At 36.0% G+C, this 22,705-nt stretch overlaps 2 protein-coding genes across 4 annotated transcripts in view; one reads left to right on the forward strand and one right to left on the reverse strand.

Moving 5' to 3' along the window:
- Window positions 1-22,705, reverse strand: part of LOC113607604 (uncharacterized) — a 118,584-nt gene that overhangs the window by 37,372 nt on the left and 58,507 nt on the right. The window contains exon 3 of the transcript XR_003428004.1: window positions 22,183-22,337. The gene's annotated coding sequence lies outside the window, so the exon portion shown is untranslated. Of the gene's footprint in view, window positions 22,338-22,705 lie in introns of the transcript that reaches the window.
- The window catches only part of RGS17 (regulator of G protein signaling 17), an 88,136-nt gene that overhangs the window by 25,162 nt on the left and 40,269 nt on the right, over window positions 1-22,705 (forward strand). The gene's annotated exons all lie outside the window — the stretch shown is intronic.

The raw sequence follows: 22,705 nt of genomic DNA on the forward strand, positions 1-22,705 counted from the left end.
TTTTCCACCCAATCCATTCTTTACTTTTCTTTATAAAGCTACTCATAAAATACAAAATCACTTGGATTCCAGCAAGAGAGAAACTAGATGTGGGCAGAATGCATATTTCCTCTAAGGACAGATACAGCTATTCTTTTTTATTTATAAATAAATTTTAGAAGAGTTTTTCTCATAATTATGCTTCTCTAATAATAGGGTAGAACCATAATTCAAATTAAGTCAGGATTATACTTATTTTAACTTCATCCCTCCCCACAGGTACTTAAAATTTAGTCCAAATCTTCTCCACTAACTGTTTAAAAAAATTAATTAAAAGTTCTGAAAGTACCTAAATGTAAATCAATAAATATTAAATATAAAGACAAAGTCACTTTTCACTAAACTCTGCTAGAAGAAAAGGAGAATGAAAGGTATAAAAGCCATGGCTTCATTTAAAAAGTGTGTACAAGGGAAAGGGTGGACTCAACTTCTTTCAGTTAAATGTCATGTGGATGTGTGTGTGTGTTCATCTTCATTCTGCAATCTACTATGTCTCGATCATATCATAAAATTTATCATCCAACTCAGTTTCACTCTAGAAAGGCTGTCACCTTGAGCTAAGACATGTGAATATGGACAGTTCCACACAAATCAGAATGAATAGGTCCCCTAACAGTGACCCTAAGAATCTTCCACTGTGGTATTTTTGGCCTTTCTTTCTCTCACCCCCTTGGTGCACCTCCTTATAACTCTTCCTAGGAACATTATGCCTAGGTCATCCTTCTTGCTCACCATTGCCCCTTCCAGACCAGTCTCTCCCCGTCCTCCTCCCTAAAAATCTCCAAATTTGAACCTCATGTAATCAGATAATATCACCCTATACCACTCATTATTGCTGTCATCCACATAATTCCTGTGTCACTCCCCCTCATTTCTCACCAATTTTCACTCTTGGCGTACTGTCACTCTCACAGCCTTACTTCTAATCTTAATAATTTTAGAGATTCGTCCTAGGGTTCCTTGCCCTCCTTTTTTCCTGGTGATCCTGTTCTCCATCCTGTGCTAGACACTCACTCCCTTGTCATGCCTCCTTAAACTGACGCATGGCAACTTTCTGCAACTCCCCCATCCTCTCAATATTGGGGATCAACTTCTCTGACCCCCCGCCTACATTACTCGCTCATCCTTCTCCCAGATTTCAGCAATCTCTTGACCAAAACTTGGTTAATTCATCATCCTTCATCCCCTTGATGTCTCTCACTCCTGGCTGCTGAAGCTTATTAAAAATTCATCTCTGGATCACTATTGTCTAAGCCCTACTAAATGCATAATAGTTGTTCGATAAACATCTGTTGAATTAAAGAAGAAGAAATGTGTGTAATGAACATTTAAACCCGCAGATCATTTTCCTTTGCTTCTGTTCTTAAGAAACGTTTGACCATTCTCTCATGCAGTTACAATGCATATTTTATCAAAATCCACAAATTACAGCTGACTTGTTCACTGCTTTTTCCATGATTTGCCAAAGGAAAAAATAAGTCTAAGTGCCCGTTAAGCTATTACATTTCATTCTTAAGTTACAATCTGACAAGATACTGAGTTGAAACAGCCACAAAACAAACAGATTCTAGATGGTTCTCCTATCACCATTGTTATATCTAAGGAGACTCTCATAAAGGGACAGTCTATACATTTGGCCATGTTTTTCAGATGTTTTCTATCATCTTTCTGAAATCCTTCCAGAAAAGTGAATTTATCTGAACTAAACATGAAAATCAGAGGTTGTCAGTTTTAGTCATTCAGACTGAAGACATGAAGGCCAATTTTTTAATCTGTCAAATTTGAATGTCAAAATTTTATAAAGGAAATTTTCCTTATAGAAACAATGTTTTAAGTTTTAGGTGTTAAATGAACTATTATTTACATGGCAGTGGCCATAGAGCTATGGTAACCTGTGACGTGGGAGAGACTAGAGGTCAATGTCTATCATCCAGTTTGATCCTTCTCCTGTTAAAGAAAAGGAAGGGGAAACCCAATGAGATTAAATGGCCGACTTACTGTGATAAGGAAATGAACCCAGGTTGACAGCCAGGATCTCCTGTTCGCAGCTGCCAAAGCTTATTGAGCGTGTAAGTGGGGAGCAAACACTTTGCCAGCATTTTACATGCATCACAAGATCCTCACAATAAGGTAGTGAGGTAAGTCTTATTATCGTCAACTCTGTTTTTCAAAGGAGGAGACAGCCCAGAGAGGCTAAATAACATTTCGGTATTACACAGCAAGTGAGATTCAGCCTCACTGAACTCTTGTTTCCCTAACACTTTATGTCTTTCGTAACCCTGTGCCTTTGCATATGATGTTTCTTCTGCCTGGCAGTCCTGTTGGGTTAGCTCTATTTCCTCCATCCTTATCACCCAACTGAGATGTCTCTACTTTCACAATCCACTCCAGCCCTCTCCTCTGGGTTCCAGTAACACTTTGTTCACACCTCTATCAAAGCCCTTATTTTGTAGCATTATGAATGATCTATTCATGCATCTTTCTTCTCACAAGACTATTAGCTCCTTAAAGACCCTGTCTTATTTTTCTCTTAGATTTCTTGGACTTAACAGTTATCTAAGACATAGAAAATGTCTAACAAGCGTTGGTTGGATGACTAAATTCTACGACAAACTATGTGTTTTAGAGACCTGAACTGATATATTAAAATTTTCAGGGCTGAAAGCAGTTTGGATTTTAAGTATTGTTTGTAGTTATTTGCAAACCAAGCTACAAATATTTCTCATAGACTAAATAATCAAGTGCCTTCCCATATGGAGAGTCATGCATTTCCTTTCATGACTCAGCAAATATGACTAATATATAATTAGATCATTTTTCATAATCTTCCAATAAAATTGGAGAAATGGCATTCTGGTAAAACCAATTTGAGATTCTTTCTCTTAAAATACTTATTTCAAAGAATCACTTGGAGTAGTTTTAGAAATTCAATTCTGCATATCTGTAGAATAGTGTGTATAACTCAAAAGCCTGCTGTACTACAGATTCAGTTATTAAGTAGATAGATTTTCCTAGAGTAAATACATCTTATATTCAATTTCAAAATCATTTATTAAATGGCAGCATTTTTCCAGAACACAAAGTAGAAATATTTAAAATTATTACTATCACGATACCATTTCAGAAATGTGAACTATTTCTCCTGTTTTATTCATGTCTTTTTTTGCTGCTTCTCTCTTGTTGTTGTTGTTTTGTAAGTATCACATGGTGGCCAAGATATACCCCCTTAAATTCCTTTTAATAGACTCTTTAATATCAAAATATATTTCATTATCAAACATGATGATTTTCTCTCTCTGCTACTCAGGATCTCTAAATAATTTGCCAGTAATTGAACAAAACTGAATTTCATAAATATTGTTTTCCCTCAGAGAATAAGTCAATTAAATTTCTATTTTCCCCAAATTATTTTAATTTTTTTTCTTAAAAAATACAATAATTACTAGTAGTCAAAATTATAGAGGCAGAAAGTAAAATGGTATTTGCCAGGGGATGGGGGAATGAGACAATGGAGAATAATTATTTAGGCACAGAGTTGCAGGTTTTCAAGATGAAAGAGTTCTGAAGGAGAATGGTGGTGAGGGCAGCACATTATGAATATATTTAATACCACTGAACTGTACACTTGAAAATGGTTAAGATGGTAAATTTTATGTTTGTATATTTTACCACAATTTAAAAAATTGGGGAAAAAGATAAAGTTGTAATAGTCACCTGAAAGTTTGTTCACTTTGGAAAAAGTGTTAACATGAAATAAGAGTTGCTCAATGATATTTCCCCAAAATTTTGTCAGAACTTCATTGAAAACAATTCAAGATTATGGTGCTCTACTTTCAACCCTGTCATCATTAACTCAGTTTATTTATTGAATGCCCACCATATGTCCCGCTTTCTGCTTAGATTATAGTTTAATCAAAAAACATGTTAATTACCTCATTGACTTCACATTCCGTGACAGACATATTACTAAGGACATAGGAAAGCATAAACAAAAATAAGTAGCGTATCCATGATGGATTAATAAAAATGATATGCATATTTTAAAAAATACAATGACTCTAAGAAATTCCCACAAAAACATACCTAACAAGTATCAAACTATTCATGAACACATCTGAGATACTGCATTATTATTAAAATTGTTATTTTTGGAGATATTTATTGTATTTCTTTTATTTATATAGATTATGTTAACCACAAAATTATATTCATCTGTGAATGTGGTAATTATTAAAAAGGTTAGAATTTTTTTTAATTGAACATCCTAATTCAAAAATATTTAACAGAGCTTTAACTGATAACACAACTGGATATTCTATTTGGGAGAAGGTATAAAAGTCCTCCACTAAAAATATATGACTGTGAGTAGATAAAGAATGGGAAAAGAAAAAAAGAAGCCAGAAGATTATTTTGAGACTTCTGCCCTTCTCTCATAGATTGCTTATACAATTTTTAAGTTACCAATATACTGAAAACACCTCAAAGAGCTACAAAAAATATCTGACAAAGAATTAAAGTAATTAATTTGAAGCTCATCTGTATTCTAGTAACACAGAGCCAGGCTTCCTAACTGTGTTCAGTGCTCTGAATTTTCTATATTTCATTTTCAAAGAATGAGTATCATGATGAAAACATGGAAATTAAGGTACAGAAACGCAGAGAACTCAGAGTTGTTCCTAATACAATGGGGATTTTCCCCTCTAGTCATCAACTTTAAATGGGTATCACATAGATGGTTCAACATACCTACCTTAATTCATGAGTGTGTATAAGATTGTGGAAGAGCACATACAGGGAACCTCACCCCTTGATGAAACCAGATATAACATAATCATATTTATATAATGCATTTTCATACACATTGTGACATCTGGGCCTGAGAACAACCCTTCAGGTACTAGAGGATTTTGTTCTTGTTTCACAGATGGAGAAACTAAGGCTTAGCCACATTAAGTGACTTGTCAAATGTTACCCAGTGATTTAGTATAGGTAGGGCTGAAGCTCAAGGCTTCTGGTTCCAAGACCAATGATCTTTTTCTAGACCACTGTGAGTCCCCAGAAAGCTATAAATTGAAATTTGTTGTATATTTATCCCCTTATCTACTAAGTCAAGACTGCATTGGGTAGGTGCCCTTCTGGGTGCCTCTCTGTTCTCCGCATCTCTATAGTCTCTGTAAAGTATATGCACCATGTACCCTACCCTTTGATGACCTTCTCACAATGTGTGCCAGTGTCCCCACCACTTGTCCGCTTGTTTACCCCTCATCCTTGGAAAAAGCTGAGGAATGGTCATAATCAGGAGTAGGTAGTTAAGGAGTTTGTGGAAGATAAAGTGAGCTTTCTCCTGGGAGAGAAAGAAAGATGAGCAAAACAAATACTTGAATCACGCATGCTTTATTAACTTAGAAAAAGAATCACCATACTGTGTATCAGTGAGAAGACATCCCTGGAGAACAGTGAGTTTCAGAGATACAGAAGGAATCAGGTCAGATTACCCTGGTAATCTAAAATGCAGTTCATCTGCCTGTAGATAGCGTGAGCATACCATAAAAATATCCAGTGTTGAAGGACACCAACCTCAAATCTGGAATCAAATGAGACACTACATGTGCAATAGTTTTAAAACTAAAAAGAAAAAAAATGTCTCAAGAACATAGAACCTGGTAAGACTAATTAATTACTGTTGATAATAACATTTCCTAAGTAACATCTTCACATTTCTTCATTCCCCCGTGTTATCTGTTGTCATCTGTAGGGCTCTCTCCCCCGATAAAAGGAGAGAGGAAATTTAGTACTCTGAAGCCCTGATAATGTCAGGAGTTAGCCAGTCCATTTCCCCCCCTTTTACTGGTTTTCAGATGAAAGCAAATCATACAGGGGAAATTGAAACCATAACTGCTTCTGTAACACTCTGTTCCTCAGGGGGTACTTGGACTAAAAGGAATGCACACCAGCAAAACACATTTAAGGTACAAGTTATGTGAGTCATCAGATGCAGTTTGTATAATTCCAAAACATTCAGGAGCTAAATTGTACTGGGATAATTTGTGAGCAATGTTCTGACCTCTAGCATTTCCAAGTCTCACTTGACTTTGTAGCTTAGCGGTATTTTTTTTTAAGAGGACTGCGTCACTTTAATTTTGTGATATCCCAAGCCCATTCTGCTCCAAGTCTTGTATAATTGTACATTTTTTATTCAAAAGGCAGAATGAGTAAAGATGGGGTTGAAGGTGAGTGAAGACAAGGAACACTTTATGACAAAACAACCAAACTAATGGGGCATTACTTTAGAATACTGACACCAAAATACTGTAATTTCTTGGAGAGATCTTAATAAAACAGAAATTGATAAAAGCCTCATTGTCAAAAACCAAACAGCAAGACCCCTTTTAGCCGTCCTATAGAAATGTTACCTAACTCTTCAACTAGTGCCATGAAAATCATAAAGTTAAAAATTGCACTTTAATGTTTAGCTGTAACAACAAGGCAGCATTTTCTTCAAACAAAGAAGAATTCTCCAAAGTGAATAATCATATACCATGGGTTAAAAGAAGATGAATTGTGTCTGGACTTTTTAAAAGAAAAATATACAAAAAGTAAATCCAGTAAATTTTTGAAAAGTTTTTAATGATTGGCTTAAATTAAGACTTTCTGTACGGTACTAGTAAATGTCAGTCTTAGGATATTTCCAGCTGAATTGGACATTATATTTCGACCAGTTTCTCTGACACACTCTTTTTCGTCTAAAACTCTCATAGCCTGATCTAAAAGAGTGTCTCGTCAAATACTGATTGAAAATTGATTTTCATTATTTTAATTGCCCCAAATTTACAGAATATTATTATTCCATGGAAACAGCATTTTGAACTCAAATATTTGCATTAGAATCATTATACTTAATGTGTTGATTTTAAGTGTTGTGTCTTTGCATAATATGTAATTATGGGGATATTCACTCAACAACTATTAATAAAGATATTTTTCTCTGAAAATATTCATAGATTTACACTGGATAAAATCATATAAGACAGTTCTCCAGCTTTATTGAAGTGTAACTGATATATCAAAAAAGTACATTTCATGCATACAATTGGATGAGTTTGGATATATGCATATACTTGTGATATCATCACCTCAATCAAGGTTATCAAGCATGTCCATAACCTCCAAAAGTTTCCTGTGCCACTTTTTTAAAATTAACTTTTATTGGAGTATAGTTGCTTTACAATGCTGTGTTAGTTTCTACTGTACAGCAAAGTGAATCAGCCATACGTATACATCTATCTCCTATTTTTTGGATTTCCTTCCCATTTAGGTCACCACAGATCACTGAGTAGAGTTCTCTGAGCTATAGAGTAGGTTCTCATTTGTTATCTATTTTATACATAGTATCAATAGTGTATATATGTCAATCCCAATCTCCCAATTGATCCTACCCCTCCTTCTCCCCGTTGGTGTCCATACGTTTGTTCTCTACATCTGTGTCTCTATTTCTGCTCTGCAAATAAGATCATCTATACCAATTTTTTAGATTCCACATATATGCATTAATATACGATATTTGTTTTTCTCTTTCTGACTTACTTCACTCTGTATGACAGTCTCTAGGTCCATCCACGTCTCTACAAATGACCTAATTTTGTTTCTTCTTATGGCTGAATAATATTCCATTGTATGTATGTACCATATCTTTATCCATTCATCTGTTGATGGGCATTTAGGTTGCTTCCATGTCCTGGCTATTGTAAATAGTGCTGCAATGAACATTGTGGTACATGACTCTTTTTGAATTATGGTTTTCTCAGGGTATATGCCCAGTAGTGGGATTGCTGGGTCGTATGGTAGTTGTATTTTTAGTATTTTAAGGAACATCCATACTGTTCTCCATAGTGGCTGTAACAATTTACATTCCCACCAACAGTGCAAGAGAGTTCCCTTTTCTCCACACCCTCTCCAGCATTTATTGTTTGTAGATTTTTTGATGATGGCCATTCTGACCGGTATGAGATGATACCTCATTGTAGTTTTGATTTGCATTTCTCTAATGATTACTGATGTTGAGCATCCTTTCATGTGTTTGTTGGCAACCTGTATATCTTCTTTGGAGAAATGTCTATTTAGGTCTTCTGCCCATTTTTGGATTGGGTTGTTTGTTTTCTGATATTGAGCTGCATGAGGTGCTTGTAAATTTTGGAGATTAATCCTTTGTCAGTTGCTTCATTTGCCAATATTTTCTCCCATTCTGAGGGTTGTCTTTTTATCTTGTTTATAGTTTCCTTTGCTGTGCAAAAGCTTTTAAGTTTCATTAGGTCCCATTTGTTTATTTTTGTTTTTATTTCCATTTCTCTAGGAAGTGGGTCAAAAAGGATCTTGCTGTTATTTATGTCATAGAGTGCTCTGCCTGTGTTTTCCTCTAAGAGTTTTATAGAGTCTGGCCTTACATTTAGGTACGTAATCCATTTTGAGTTTATTTTTGTGTATGATGTTAGGGAGTGTTCTAATTTCATTCTTTTACATGTAGCAGTCCAGTTTTCCCAGCACCACTTACTGAAGAGGCTGTCTTTTCTCCATTGTATATTCTTGCCACCTTTATCAAAAATAAGGTGACCATAGGTGCGTGGGTTTATCTCTGGGCTTTCAATCCTGTTCCATTGATCTATATTTGTGTTTTTTTCCAGTACCATACTATCTTGATTACTGTAGCTTTGTAGTATAGTCTGAAATCAGGGAGCCTGATTCCTCCAGCTGTTTCTCTTTCTGAAGATTGCTTTGGCTATCTGGGGTCTTTTGTGTTTCCATATAAACTGTGGAATTTTTTGTTCTAGTTCTGTCAAAAATGCCATTGGTAGTTTGATAGGGATTGCATTGAATCTGTAGATTGCTTTGGGTAATATAGTCATTTTCACAATGTTGATTCTTCCAATCGAAGAACATGGTATATCTCTCCATCTGTTTGTATCATCTTTAATTTTTTTCATCAGTGTCTTATAGTTTTCTGCATACAGGTCTTTTGTCTCCTGAGGTAGGTTTATTCCTAGGTTTTTTGTTGCAATGGTAAATGGGAGTGTTTCCTTAATTTCTCTTTCAGATTTTTCATCATTAGTATGTAGGAATGCAAGAGATTTCTGTGCATTAATTTTGTATCCTGCTACTTTACCAAATTCATTCATTAGCTCTAGAAGTTTTCTGGTAGCATCTTTAGGATTCTCTATGTATAGTATCATGTCATCTGCAAACAGTGACAGCTTTACTTCTTCTTTTCTGATTTGGATTCCTTTTATTTCTTTTTCTTCTCTGATTTCTGTGGCTAAAACTTCCAAAACTATGTTGAATAATAGTGGTGAGAGTGGACAATCTTGTCTTGTGCCTGATCTTAGAGGAAATGGTTTCAGTTTTTCATCATTGTGAACGATGTTGGCTGTTGGCTTGTCATATATGACCTTTATTATGTTGAGGTAAGTTCCCTCTATGCCTACTTTCTGCAGGGTTTTTATCATAAATGGGTGTTGAAGTTTGTTGAAAGCTTTTCCTGCATCTATTGAGATGATCATATGGTTTTTCTCCTTCAATTTGTTAACATTGTGTATCACGTTGATTGATTTGTGTATATTGAAGAATCCTTTCATTCCTGGGGTAAACCCCACTTGATCATGGTGTATGATCCTTTTAATGTGCTGATGGATTCTGTTTGCTAGTATTTTGTTGAGGATTTTTGCATCTATGTTCATCAGTGATATTGGCCTGTAGTTTTCTTTCTTTGTGACATCTTTTTCTGGTTTTGCTATCAGGGTGATGGTGGCCTCATAGAGTGAGTTTGGGAGTGTTCCTCCCTCTGCTATACTTTGGAGGAGTTTGAGAAGAATAAGTGTTAGCTCCTTCTGTAAATGTTTGATAGAATTCCCCTGTGAAACCATCTGGTCCTGGGCTTTTGTTTGTTGGAAGAGTTTTAATCGAAGTCTCAATTTCAGTGCTTGTGACTGGTCTGTTTATATTTTCTATTTCTTCCTGGTTAAGTCTCAGAAGTTTGTGCTTTTCTAAGAATGTGTCCATTTCTTCCAGGTTGTCCATTTTATTGGCATATAGTTGCTTGTAGTAATCTCTCATGATCCTTTGTATTTCTGCAGTGTCAGTTGTTACTTCTCCTTTTTCATTTCTGATTCTATTGATTTGAGTCTTCTCCCTTTTTTTCTTGATGAGTCTAGCTAATGGTTTATCAATTTTGTTTACTTCTCCAAGAACCAACTTTTAGTTTTATTGATCTTTGCTATTGTTTCCTTTGTTTCTTTTTCATTAATTTCTGATCTGATCTTTATGATTTCTTTCCTTCTGCTAACTTTGGCGTTTTTTTGCTCTTCTTTCTCTAATTGCTTTAAGTGTAAGGTTAGGTTGTTTATCTGAGCTGTTTCTTGTTTCTTGAGGTAGGATTGTGTTGCTATAAACTTCCCTCTTAGAACTGCTTTTGCTGCATCCCATAGGTTTTGGGCCATTGTGTTTTCATTGTCATTTGTTTCTAGGTATTTTTAAATTTCCTCTTTGATTTCTTCAGTGAGCTCTTGGTTATTTAGTAGTGTATTGTTTAGCCTCCATGTGTTTGTAGTTTTTACAGATTTTTTCTTGTAATTGATATTTAGTCTCATAGCATTGTGGTTGGAAAAGACACTTGATATGATTTCAAGTTTCTTAAATTTACCAAGGCTTGATTTGTGACCCAAGGTATGATCTATCCTGGAGAATGTTCCATGAGCACTTGAGAAGAAAGTGTATTCTTTTTTTTTTTTTGGATGGAATATCCTATAAATATCAATTCAGTCCATCTTGTTTAATGCATCATTTAAAGCTTGTGTTTCCTTATTAATTTCATTTTGGATGATCTGTCCATTGGTGAAAGTGGGGTGTTAAAGTCCCCTACTATGATTGTGTTATTGTCGATTTCCCCTTTTATGGCTGTTAGCATTTGCCTTATGTATTGAGGTGCTCCTATGTTGGGTGCATAAATATTTACAGTTGTTATATCTTCTTCTTGGACTGATCCCTTGATCATTATGTAGTGTCCTTCTTTGTCTCCTGTAATAGTCTTTATTTTTAAAGTCTAATTTGTCTGATATGAGAATTGGTACTCCAGCTTTCTTTTGATTTCCATTTGCATGGAATATCTTTTTCCATCCCCTCTCTTTCAGTCTGTATGTGTCCCTAGGTCTGAAGTGGGTCTCTTGTAAATAGCATATATACAGATCTTGGTTTTGTATCCATTAATCCACTCTGTGTCTTTGGTTGGAGCATTTAATCCATTCACATTTAAGATAATTATCAATATATATATTCCTATTACCATTTTCGTAATTGTTTTGGGTTTGTTATTGTAGGTCTTTTCCTTCTCTTGTGTTTCCTGCCTAGAGAAGTTCCTTTAGCATTTGCTGTAAAGCTGGTTTGGTGGTGCTGAATTCTCTTAGCTTTTGCTTGTCTGTAAAGGTTTTAATTTCTCCATGGAATCTGAATGAGATCCTTGCTGGGTAGAGTAAACTTGGTTGTAGGTTTTTCCCTTTCATCACTTTAAATATGTCCTGCCACTCCCTCATTTTCTTCTTTTTAAAAGAGCTTTTTATTTATCTGGAAACTAATCCTTTAAGCTATAAATTAAAATATTTTCTCCCACTTTGTCATTTGTCCATTGATTATGCTTACGATGGTGGTCTTTTTGTTTTGTTTTGTTTTTTGGCTTCGCAAAGTCTCTTATTTTTTCTTAAATTTGATCATGGTTTGTAAGACTTTCCCTTCTCCCATGTCATAAAGGAATTCACCTATGTTTTCTTGTAATACTTGTATATTTTCAATTTTTGCATTTATGTCTGGAATATATTTAGAGTAGATTCTGATATGTAGTTTGAAGATTTAATTCATTTTATCTCTTTCCAAATGGTGATTCATTTCTTCTAATACTATTTAAAAGAATCCTTTTCACTTTTATTCTATATTAAATTTCAAAATTTTTCTCTTTAAATGGGATCAATGTTGACTTGCTCTACCTGTGAATGCCAAATAAGAATGAACTTTTACAAAATCACAAGTCAAATTATTTTCAGTTTATTTAAAGCTAAGTTACCTAATTTGATTTATGTAAACCTTTGTAAATACAGCACAGCATAAAATGTGTGAATTTATTTATATTGCTACTTACTCATCATTTTGTAAGTTCATCTAGTTGAAATAATCAGCCCAGTTTTGCTCTCTATTCTGATCAGCATCCAGGGAGGGCTGCTCATGGTTTCATGCTGAATTGCACTAACAGGGAAGCAGATGATGGTCTCTGCCTCAGGAAGCTTTTGTTCTTAATAGTGTATTTCAAAAGTAAATCTCAAAGAATAGATTTTAGTTCCTTTCCCAACCTGAGGTTTCCATACGAAAGGCAATCAATCAGTCAATGAACAATCTATCTTTGATACAAACAATGGATGGCTGTATGTACAAAAATCCTTTTTAAAATACTACCAATACAATTAATGATGAGACTAAAGATTGCTGACGATATCCAATTAACTAAGCCTAAGGGGGAATTTCTAATAAACTGCATCGTGTTTATAACATCTATATACCTGGCAACTAGGAAGGCAGCCTTTTTCCTGACAATTACAGAATTAAGGAGACATTTTTTTTTTCATTCTACTCCACAGCCATTTCAGTATTGTTACTAGAGAACTTCAAATATTTCTGATATCCGTTCTGCTTAAACGGGGAGTTTTATTGTGAGGAAGCTGTTGAAAATGAACAGTGTTCTTAACATATTTTATGTTACTAGTTGAAAAAAAAGGCACAGAGCTGAACACAATGAAAGGGATGTATTATTAGGAGAAATGCTACTCATGTTGAATTAATTTTGTCTATGTGTTAAAACCAGAAACACTGACTTGGGAGCAACAGAACACTGCTGACTTTTGGCTGTGCTGGCTGTGTGTGAATGAACAGCCAGGAGTAAATTGTTACACAATAAGCCACAGAAAATACTATCAGTTTTGGAAATGTAAGGAATTGTGTAAATTTGTCTTATACATAGAGGCAGCTCTTTTCTTGAGGATAGCAGAGTTCATTTCCTCCTCAAAAGTTTTTTTAATGCTGAAAAAAATGCCTTCTTTGTATATTTCAAGAATGACATGAAACACTTATCTTAATAGTAGCAAAATACATCTGAATTCTAGCACACCTCTTAAGGTATATCCAAGTTTCGTTCCCATCTTATATTAGGTCAGGGTATCATACTTAGCAACAATAAGTAAAGATAAGAACTGCTTTCAGTACATTCTGTCATCAGTCAATCAGTACACAGAATACACATGAAAATGGGCCAACAGAGCAATCCTCACCGCTGGATAGCCATCATTTGCCCAATATCATCTCCCAACAAAGCTAGTTTTGACATTTGGTACAGACAGTAAGTGACAGAACATCACTACCCAATGTGTGGCCACATGCAATCCACGTGCTGATTTGCAAAACATTTCTTACTGGTTCACAACAAAGTAAGTAATGAAATGGAGAGGAAGCATCTAGAAATGTTCACAGCAATTTGAAAGAGTAATTTTATGTCTATTAAATCTAATAGTAAAAACTAATTGGGGCTTGTACATTGCTTTTTTAAAATTTATTATTTATTTTTATTATATTTGACCAAAGTATTGCTCCAAGGCTGACTGGAAATTTAAAAATGAAGAACAAACAAAAAAACACCCTGGTCCTTTACCATCAAGTGTGAGAGTCACTATTCTAAACCAGAGGATTAGTGAGCTGGGAAAGTGTCATAGATGAAGTAGGAATTATGATGGCAATCTGGCTAGCTAATGATACTTGACTACCTACTATTGTGTCTATCATTGTGCTTAGTTTCTTTCTCTCTCTCTCTCTCTCCCCCTATATATGTATATATGTATCAATGTACATATGTGAATACATTTTACATACGTATACATATACTATATAATGTACATATGTGATATACAAGTATATATATCTATATACAGCACCATATATATACACATATATGTATATATCTGTGTATAGAGTATTTAATATCTTCACAATAACCCTGAACTTTGAAGTCAATATATATCGTGCCCATTTGACCTGATTATGTCCTGGATATTACTGCCAATGTCCACTTCTCCCCCTAGAGTTATTCTTTGTTAAAAATTAAACCAATAGAGTTTCTTTCATTACCAACATTCTTCCACGAATTTATGAGGATGGAGAATAATCATGGTTCCCCACCCCCTCACCCCCCCCCCCAAAAAAAACCTGTTATTTCCTATCTCTTTTCTGTATTTCAGAGGGTACTTGGTGGGCAGCTGGGAATAGCTGTGTCAGTGGCTCCTGGGGAGAGCCTTTATTCCTTCATCATTGTACTCAGCCTTTCTAATAGCTGCTGCCCACTCTTCCTGGAATGAGTAAAAATGTTTTCCTGTGTGAATGAAGAGAGCTGATTGAATTGATTCCATCACTGGTGCACTTCCTGGAGATTGGTGTGTTTATTTAAAAAAAAAAAAAAGGCTGAACTGGTATGAATTTTATAACAGGCACCAGTTTGCTGAGTGAAGGGAAGTAATTATTTTGATTAAAAAGATATAATGTGCTGAAGGGAAAGATGACCATAACCCTCTGACAAATTTTCACCTTGAGTAGAACAAGGGCTTTTGAACGGTTTACTGGTTCCCTGATTGTCTCTTTAAATGTTCTTTTAAAGATGTCTATGAGTATAAGACAAAATATACAGAATGTAGCTTTGGAAAGAATAGGTAATATACTACCTCATATGCTGAATATGTCTGAGGAGTTGGCAAAGTAGAGCTATAGTTCCATATAGACGTGTTATGAAATGCAACAGAGAATCAGAGATAACCCACACTGGCTTAGTCGTAGAAAAAGATTTGAATAACACACAGGGATACGACATTAAACAGAAACATAAATGGGATATATTTTGTATGTTTTAGATCCTTTTGCGGATGCTTCCACATGGCATTATTCTCTTTATTCCCATTTAACGTGTTTATATAAACAGTGCTCTATGTTGAATTTCCATAGCAATTATCCCTGCTCGTGTAACTATCTTAAATAATTACATGAATAATTACTATTAGGAGAAACAGTCTCTGGCACACCCTTTTTCCAAATGTTGTGATTTTGGTTTCTCTACTGAATTCTTTTTCTTTTCACATTTTAAGTCTTTTTTTTTTCTTTCCTTATGTTAACTTGCTTATCTTCTTTATGTGAATTGAAATAATGAGCACGTCTGCTCTCTGCAAACCAGTTTGATGAATCTCAAAATGAGTATGTCACAGAGAAGAAAATGCTATCAGTACTTTCCTAAGTAAACACATTATGACTGCATATTAATCACTGGTATATTCTAGAATGGCACAATGACAGTAATAGACCATGCTAAGGAGTCTCATTGTCACCAGGCAGTGTTTATGACAAAATTGCCCTTACTGTAATGTAGTTTTGGTCCCATTTCTGAAACATTTACCTTAAGCTAATGCTACTGTTCTAAACTAAAGCAAAGCCTGAATGAATGAGGCAAAGATTGGATTTTTTTTTTTCTGGTACGCGGGCCTCTCACTGTTGTGGCGTCTCCTGTTGCGGAGCACAGGCTCGGGACGCGCAGGCTCAGTGGCCATGGCTCACGGGACCCAGCCTCTCTGTGCACGCGCGGCACGTGGACTCTTCCCGGACCGGGACACGAACCCGTGTCCCCTGCGTCAGCAGGCGGACTCTTAACCACTGCGCCACCAGGGAAGCCCAAGATTGGATTTTTAAAAGTGCTACTTTATCTGTATTGGTCTTCTAGACTTTCTGAAATTACCAAGTAATTGAATAACCTTCCCCTTCATTTTAACTGTGCAACTCTGGCCTCTGTCAGAGAATCTATCTACTCTCTCATGCTAGAAAAGCCTTCTCTTTCTCTGTTTCACTCATTTAACAAGCGTTGACTGACCTCACTGGTTCTCAAGGTTATGTATGTGGTGAAATTCCTGGAAAATATGGTGCTTTTTACCACCTATCATTTTGATGATATTAGCATCAAAATAGCTAAATTTTACATTTATGTATGGAATTAAGTACTGGCTTATATTAGATTCCAAAATACACGAACATGAGTAGGTACCAACATTTTAAGAAGAAACAAAAGGGGGATAAACTTTATGAGAGAAATTTCTCCTCATTAAATTAACACTTTCCCTCGGAGCAAAATAGAGGGTTGTTTCTATGACCTGCTCCAGCTCGCAAAGTATCAGTTCTTAGTGGAATCTTAACTGAAACACATAAGTATTATTTCATGTGTATCAAAAATACGAAGGTAAATGGCCCAGACTCTGCCCTCAAAGAGCTCACAGTCTTGTAGGAAAAACTCACAAATGGCAAAGCTATAAAACAATATGGAATTACAGGTCAGAGAAGGTCAAGCAGTGCTGGGCACCTTCCCACAGGCTGGAAGGGTCTGCAAAGATTGCCGTGAGGTAGCATCTCACGGTAGCTGCTGGGGACACCAAAACAGGCGAGACTCTTTACGATGTCAGAGTCCGGTTCTAATATAAACAGGCTTGTACACAATCACAGCTCAAAGTGGAAGGCACACAGTACTGTGTGACAGTGAGTGGGGAGAAAGGAAACAGAGGGAGGACGGCAAGTGAATGAACCTGACGGGGGAGCAGTTCAGCAAGCCTTCTGTGGTCTTTCCTTCCACCAGGTGCTTCCCTAGAATACACGATGTCTTTCCAACTCTCATGAATATACCTCCTCTACACACTGATCACGATGCCTCAAGTTCACAACTTAGCGTGCCCTGAACTGGCTTTAATGTATGTACATCACTTGTAAGTCCGTATTGTTCTGTATTGTTAAAATGCAAAATCAGATCCAGTACATCTGAGGTGGGACTTGACATCCTCATTCCTATGAAGCTCCCAGGGAATGTGATGCTTCTGGCCCACAGCCCACACTTTGAATGGCAAGGGCCCAAGTTTTAACTCTTCATATGAGAACCTTGGCAACTGCCAAGTAAATCTATCATCTTTGCTGTTATATTTAAAAACGCATCATACAAGTTTGAAGAAAATCATCAGGTATTTTTTGGTAAATAAATATGAAGACAGGGGCTTCCCTGGTGGCGCAGTGGTTGAGAGTCCACCTGCCGATGTAGGGGACACGGGTTCGTGCCCCGGTCCGGGAAGATCCCACGTGCTGTGGAGCGGCTGGGCCTGTGAGCCATGGCCGCTGAGCCTGCGCGTCCGGAGCCTGTGCTCCGCAACGGGAGAGGCCACAACAGTGAGAGGCCCGCGTACCACAAAAAAAAAAAATATATATATATATATGAAGACAGGTCTAGAGGTAATAATAATAGGAACAATGATTGTGATTACAGATTATTGAGTGCTGTTTCCCTGGCACACTGCTAAAGTCAGTAGTTATAATAGCAATATATATGTTTTCTATCCTTACAACTACTGAGTGAAGTAAGTATCACTCCCCATTTTACAAACTGAGGCAGACGTTAGGTAACTTAATGCCTTGTGGCCAGTACAAGGCAGCCCTTTGTGACTCCAGTCCAGATGTCTCTTACTGCAACACTCTAAAAAGCATGGTCAAAAGAAGAAAATAGGAAGTTGATAGAAGTGCAGAATCACAAGAGTAGAAATTGTGATGTTCTGTGGTATGGAAATGGCTGAATCTTCTGGGGACAAAACTTAGCAGCTGAGCTGCACAAGGTGCTCTTTGCAAACAGCCCTGTCAAACAATGCTTTTCAGCATGTCCGATAGACGCTCAGGAGCCAAAACGGGAAGAGGACTGACGTGGCTCTGATTCTGTACTTTAATGACAGAGGAAAGCACAGGAGGAACGAATTTTTAGTCTTTTTATATATTTATATGTTATGATACATATTTATGTGTTTATAAATATGTATGAAAGGATCATGAACATGGAGAATTGCTGACTCAACATAACGTGGCATTTTTAGCAAGCTTCATGGATAACCAAGGGAAAGGAACTGCATGGATGTATTCACTGATGGAACCAGATTCTAACCACCAAAAGAGCGGACCAAGTCCTATTTTTAGTAATTCTTTTCTCTTCATGCACGAAGAGTTTACTTCTTGAATTTTTCAGAGTTTAATGCAATCATAAAATGGTGATTTTTGAAAACAGCACACTAAAAATTATCCCTCTCCGCGCCCCGCCCCCCGGCAAAAAAAAAGGAAAACTGGTTTGGATGCCACTCTTTTTAGATGAACAAGTCATGGGACAGGAAGTGATGCTGAAAGCTTGCTGCGTGACATAGATATATGCTGGCTTAGCTGAAGCAGGGTAGCTATCAGACATTTTAAATTGAGGAGTGGGTTGTTTTCCTTCACAGGGAAAATACATCACAACTAAGAATAAATATCAGTACGTGGTGAATTGCTTCCTTGTCCATCCCAGTGCTAAAAAGGGCCTCACAAATTTGGCTTATCTAGCAAATACCTTTTGGGGGCTAAACACTGAATCAACAACTATATGACAACACTGAATGCTTTCATTAAACATGACAAAATGGCTACAATTATCATGAAGTGTGATTGTGGGGTAGGAGTTGATTGTGGATACCGTGAGTCACTGGAGACTCAGTTCATTTACATGTGATAAAAATGACAGTGTTAGTGGTGAAATGGAAATCCAACCATTTTTCTTCACTGAATAAGCCTTTGTGTAGATCCCTGAGCTAGGAAGAGTCTAACCAATGGACACAAAAACTGTACAAGCCACCCTATAAGAAGTGAAATGAGCTCTCAGCAGGAAGAAAGTGTGGAAATCTTCAACATCTGTAGCCTGAAAACATTGTACCACACCAACTTTTGGGTGACATCATGAACAATGCTCTCCAGCATTACCTTGAGAGAGCTGTCACTATTAAGTACTTACTGTAGGTACAAGGATTTTTTCCAAGTATTTTACATGTTCAATCCACTTAACCCTTATAGTAGTAATGGTGTACTGATGTGTCCTATTACAATCAATAATTATCTGCAGATAAGGACACTGGGACACAAAGAGATTAAATAACTAACCAAAGGGCATCCAGTTGATGATAGAGGCAAGATCTGGACACAGCCCAACTCCAGAAGTTGTTTAATCACCGTATTGTAGTGCAGCTTGGCGGTGGGGATGGAGGATATTGTCATCGGTGTATTTCTAAGTTTGAGTTCTAGAAATATTGTTACACCAAGAGTGAGATGATAAATCACTAATATTGAGTGCAGAGTCAGTTCTTTTCCAATTCAGCCTAATTTTCCAAAATTGGTAATCTCACAGCAGCAGCATCTTGACCATTAAGAAAGATGTAGGAATATCCTTTTTCTTCTAAAGTTAGGATATGTAAAATAATTAGTCTTATGTTTATGCATTAATATATCAAAATACCAAGCAAATTTTCTGTGGGTCTCTTAAGATAAAGTATGAATGTTTCATCTAAGATAAAATGTAAATGTTCACATTACAGTGGGCCATTCAGGCTTCAATTCTCTAGACTTCCTGAATATGAGTTTACTCCCATCCTCTGTGAAGGATGATTTGGGAGAGGACATGGAGTCCTGTTGAAACTTAATAATGTGTCTTAGAGCTATAAGAATTTGTATGCAAATCTTCCATATTTCTGCCTTAGGTAACTTCCAAAACTTCCCAAATTTCTGCCTTGGGAAAATAGATATTTTTAATAATCAGAGAAATCATTCGTACTCACCATCATCAATACTCAAAATTTATTGTGCATCTAATATTTTGTATCGAGGTATAGTTGATGTACAATATCATGAGCATCTATTGACAGAAAACATTGCTAAATTCCAGGAAAACCAATATATGAGAAATATATTTTTTCTCTCCTTCCCCATTAGAGTTTTACAACCCACTTGGGAAACAATACGTAAACAAAAAAGATGAAGAAATACCAGGAAATACTCGAGGATTGACAAGACGATCGACAAGAGTACAAATTGAAAAAATAACAGGGGTTCCTCATCTCCCTCCCAACTGTATTTTGAAGAGAGTTCTCAGCTTGGGCGGCCCATTTTAAGAACAGTAACTTCAGAACTAAGAACAGTTCTCTCAGTCTAACCATTCATGTAAATTTAAGACCCCTGTAGATCAACCTCTTTCCGAATGTCCAGCCTTGGCTTGAATGTTCAAGAAAGCTTGACTTGATACTAACCTCACAGGTAAATTAAGATCTTACCTGAGTATCAGACAGACTTTCTATTTGTGAAAGCAAAACTCTCTCAGTTGCTTCTGTTTATAAATCCATCTTCTAACATTTGGGATCTTACAAAGCAGACTGACATTGTCTTCTACTTGGTATCACTTCAAATGCTAGATAATTATGATTCTGATTATATGAATCTCCTTTAAACACTTTTGTTCTAAGAGTAGTATTCTTATGAGATTTTCTTTTTAGTTTTGTTTTTTTTTAACTCTCCTCCTAGTTTTCTAAGCAAATTTCATTTTCGTTCTTAAATTATGGGGGCCAAAATTGAACATAATAATTTAACCAGCCCAGAGAAGACTTATCACCAGTTTGTTTTAGAAAACATGTTTTTATTAATGCATTCTAAATTTCCATTAACTATTTTGTTTACATCATACTGTTGATTAATACTGAATTTATTGTCCAGTAAATCACCTAGATGTGCTCCTATTAAGCCATGTTTCTCCCATCTTAGTCTTCTGCAGTTTTTTTAAATCTAAGTTCATATCCTTATATTTATCCTTTTGAATTTCATCTTGTTTTATTTGGCTCATTGCTCAAACTGTAAAGATTTTTTTAATTGAGATATAATTGACGTATAACATTGTAAATTTAAGGTGTACAGTGTGTTGATCGGATACATTTATATGTTGCAATATGATTACCTCCGTAGTGTTAGCTGACACCTCTGTCCCATCACATAATTATCATTTCTTTTTTTGTGGTGAGAAAATTTAAGATCAAGTCTCTTAGCAACTTCAAGATATACAATACAGTGGTGTTAACTACAATCACAACGCCATGCATTGCTCTCCAGAACTTATTCATCCTCTTACTTCAAGTTTGTACCCTTTGACCAACATCCCCCCAATCCACCCACCCCCCATTTTCTGGTAACTATGATTCTACTCTCTGTTTTTATGAATTCAGCTTTTTTGGATTCTACATATAAGTGGTATCATACAGTATTTGTCTTTCTCTGTCTGCCTTATCACATTTGACATAATGCCCTCAAGGTTCACCCATGTTGTCGAAAATGGCAAGAAGTCCTTCTTTCTCATGGCTGAATAATATTCCAGTGTGTGTGTGTGTGTGTGTGTGTGTGTGTGTGTGTGTGTGAGACACCTTCTTTATCCATACATCCATTGATAGACATCTAGGTTGTTTCCATATCCTGGCTTTTGTGAATAATGCTGCAATAAACATAGGAGTACAAATATCTTTTTCTTTTTTTTAACATCTTTATTGGAGTATAATTGCTTTACAATGTGGTGTTAGTTTCTGCTGTATAACAAAGTGAATTAGATATACATATACATGTATCCCTATATGCCCTCCCTGTTGTGTCTCCCTCCCACCCTCCCTATCCCACCCCTCTAAGTGGTCACAAAGCAACGAAGTGAGGGAGTGGTATTGACATATGTACACTACCAAATATCTTTTTGATATCATGTTTTCATTTCCTTTGGACATATACTTAGAGGTGAGATTGCTGGATCATATGGTAGTTATATTTTTAATTTTTTGAAGAACCTCCATACTGTTTTCTATAGTGGCTGAGCCAATTTACATTCCTACCAATACTGCACAGTCGTTCCCTTTTCTCCACATTTTTGGACAACACGTTATCTCTCATCTTTTTTTTATGACAGCCATTCTAACAAGTGTGAGGTGATATCTCATTATGGTTTAGATTTGCATTTCCCTGATGATCAGTGATGTTGAGCATCTTTCCATCTGTTTGGTGGACATTTATGTGTCTTCTTTGGAAAAATGTCTCTTCAGTTCATCTGCTCATTTTTTAGCCAGATTGTTTGTCTTTTTGTTATTCAGTGGTATGAGCTCTTTGTGTATTTTGGAAATTAACCTCTTATCCATATATGGTTTGCAAATATTTCCCCCATTCTGTAGATTGACTTTTCATTTTGTCTATTTTTTTCTTTTGATGTGCAGAAGCTTTTTAGTTTGATGTAGTTCTGCGTGTTGATTCTTGCTTTTATTGCATAAAGATGGTTTTGATCATTGCATCCAATCCTGAAAAAAGGGAAGAAGCAACGTGGGGTAAAATGGTGCACAACCGGAAGTGAGATCAGAATTTTCTCTTCATTTCTTGGAAGATACAATTACTTCACAACAGAAGGAAAGCCCTCTCTGATCACTGTCTCATATAAAGCTATATTGTATGTGTGTGTGTGTGCGTGTGTGTGTGTGTAGAAAAATATATATATAAGTACAAAAGACAATAAAAAAATACTCCTGCATCCAATACCCCAATTTAACAAATATTAGTATTTTGTTTTGCCTCAGATTTTTAAAAAGATTATCAGATAAAGTTAAAATCCTGTCTCCTCCAATCACATTCCCATCATAATTCTCCAATATCAACCAAAGTCATGGATCTT

The sequence above is a fragment of the Aethalodelphis obliquidens genome, unplaced genomic scaffold (assembly GCF_003676395.1).
Source record: "Aethalodelphis obliquidens isolate GAN/ISIS:26980383/991018 unplaced genomic scaffold, ASM367639v1 scaffold3, whole genome shotgun sequence".
Classification (NCBI taxonomy): Eukaryota; Metazoa; Chordata; class Mammalia; order Artiodactyla; family Delphinidae; genus Aethalodelphis; species Aethalodelphis obliquidens.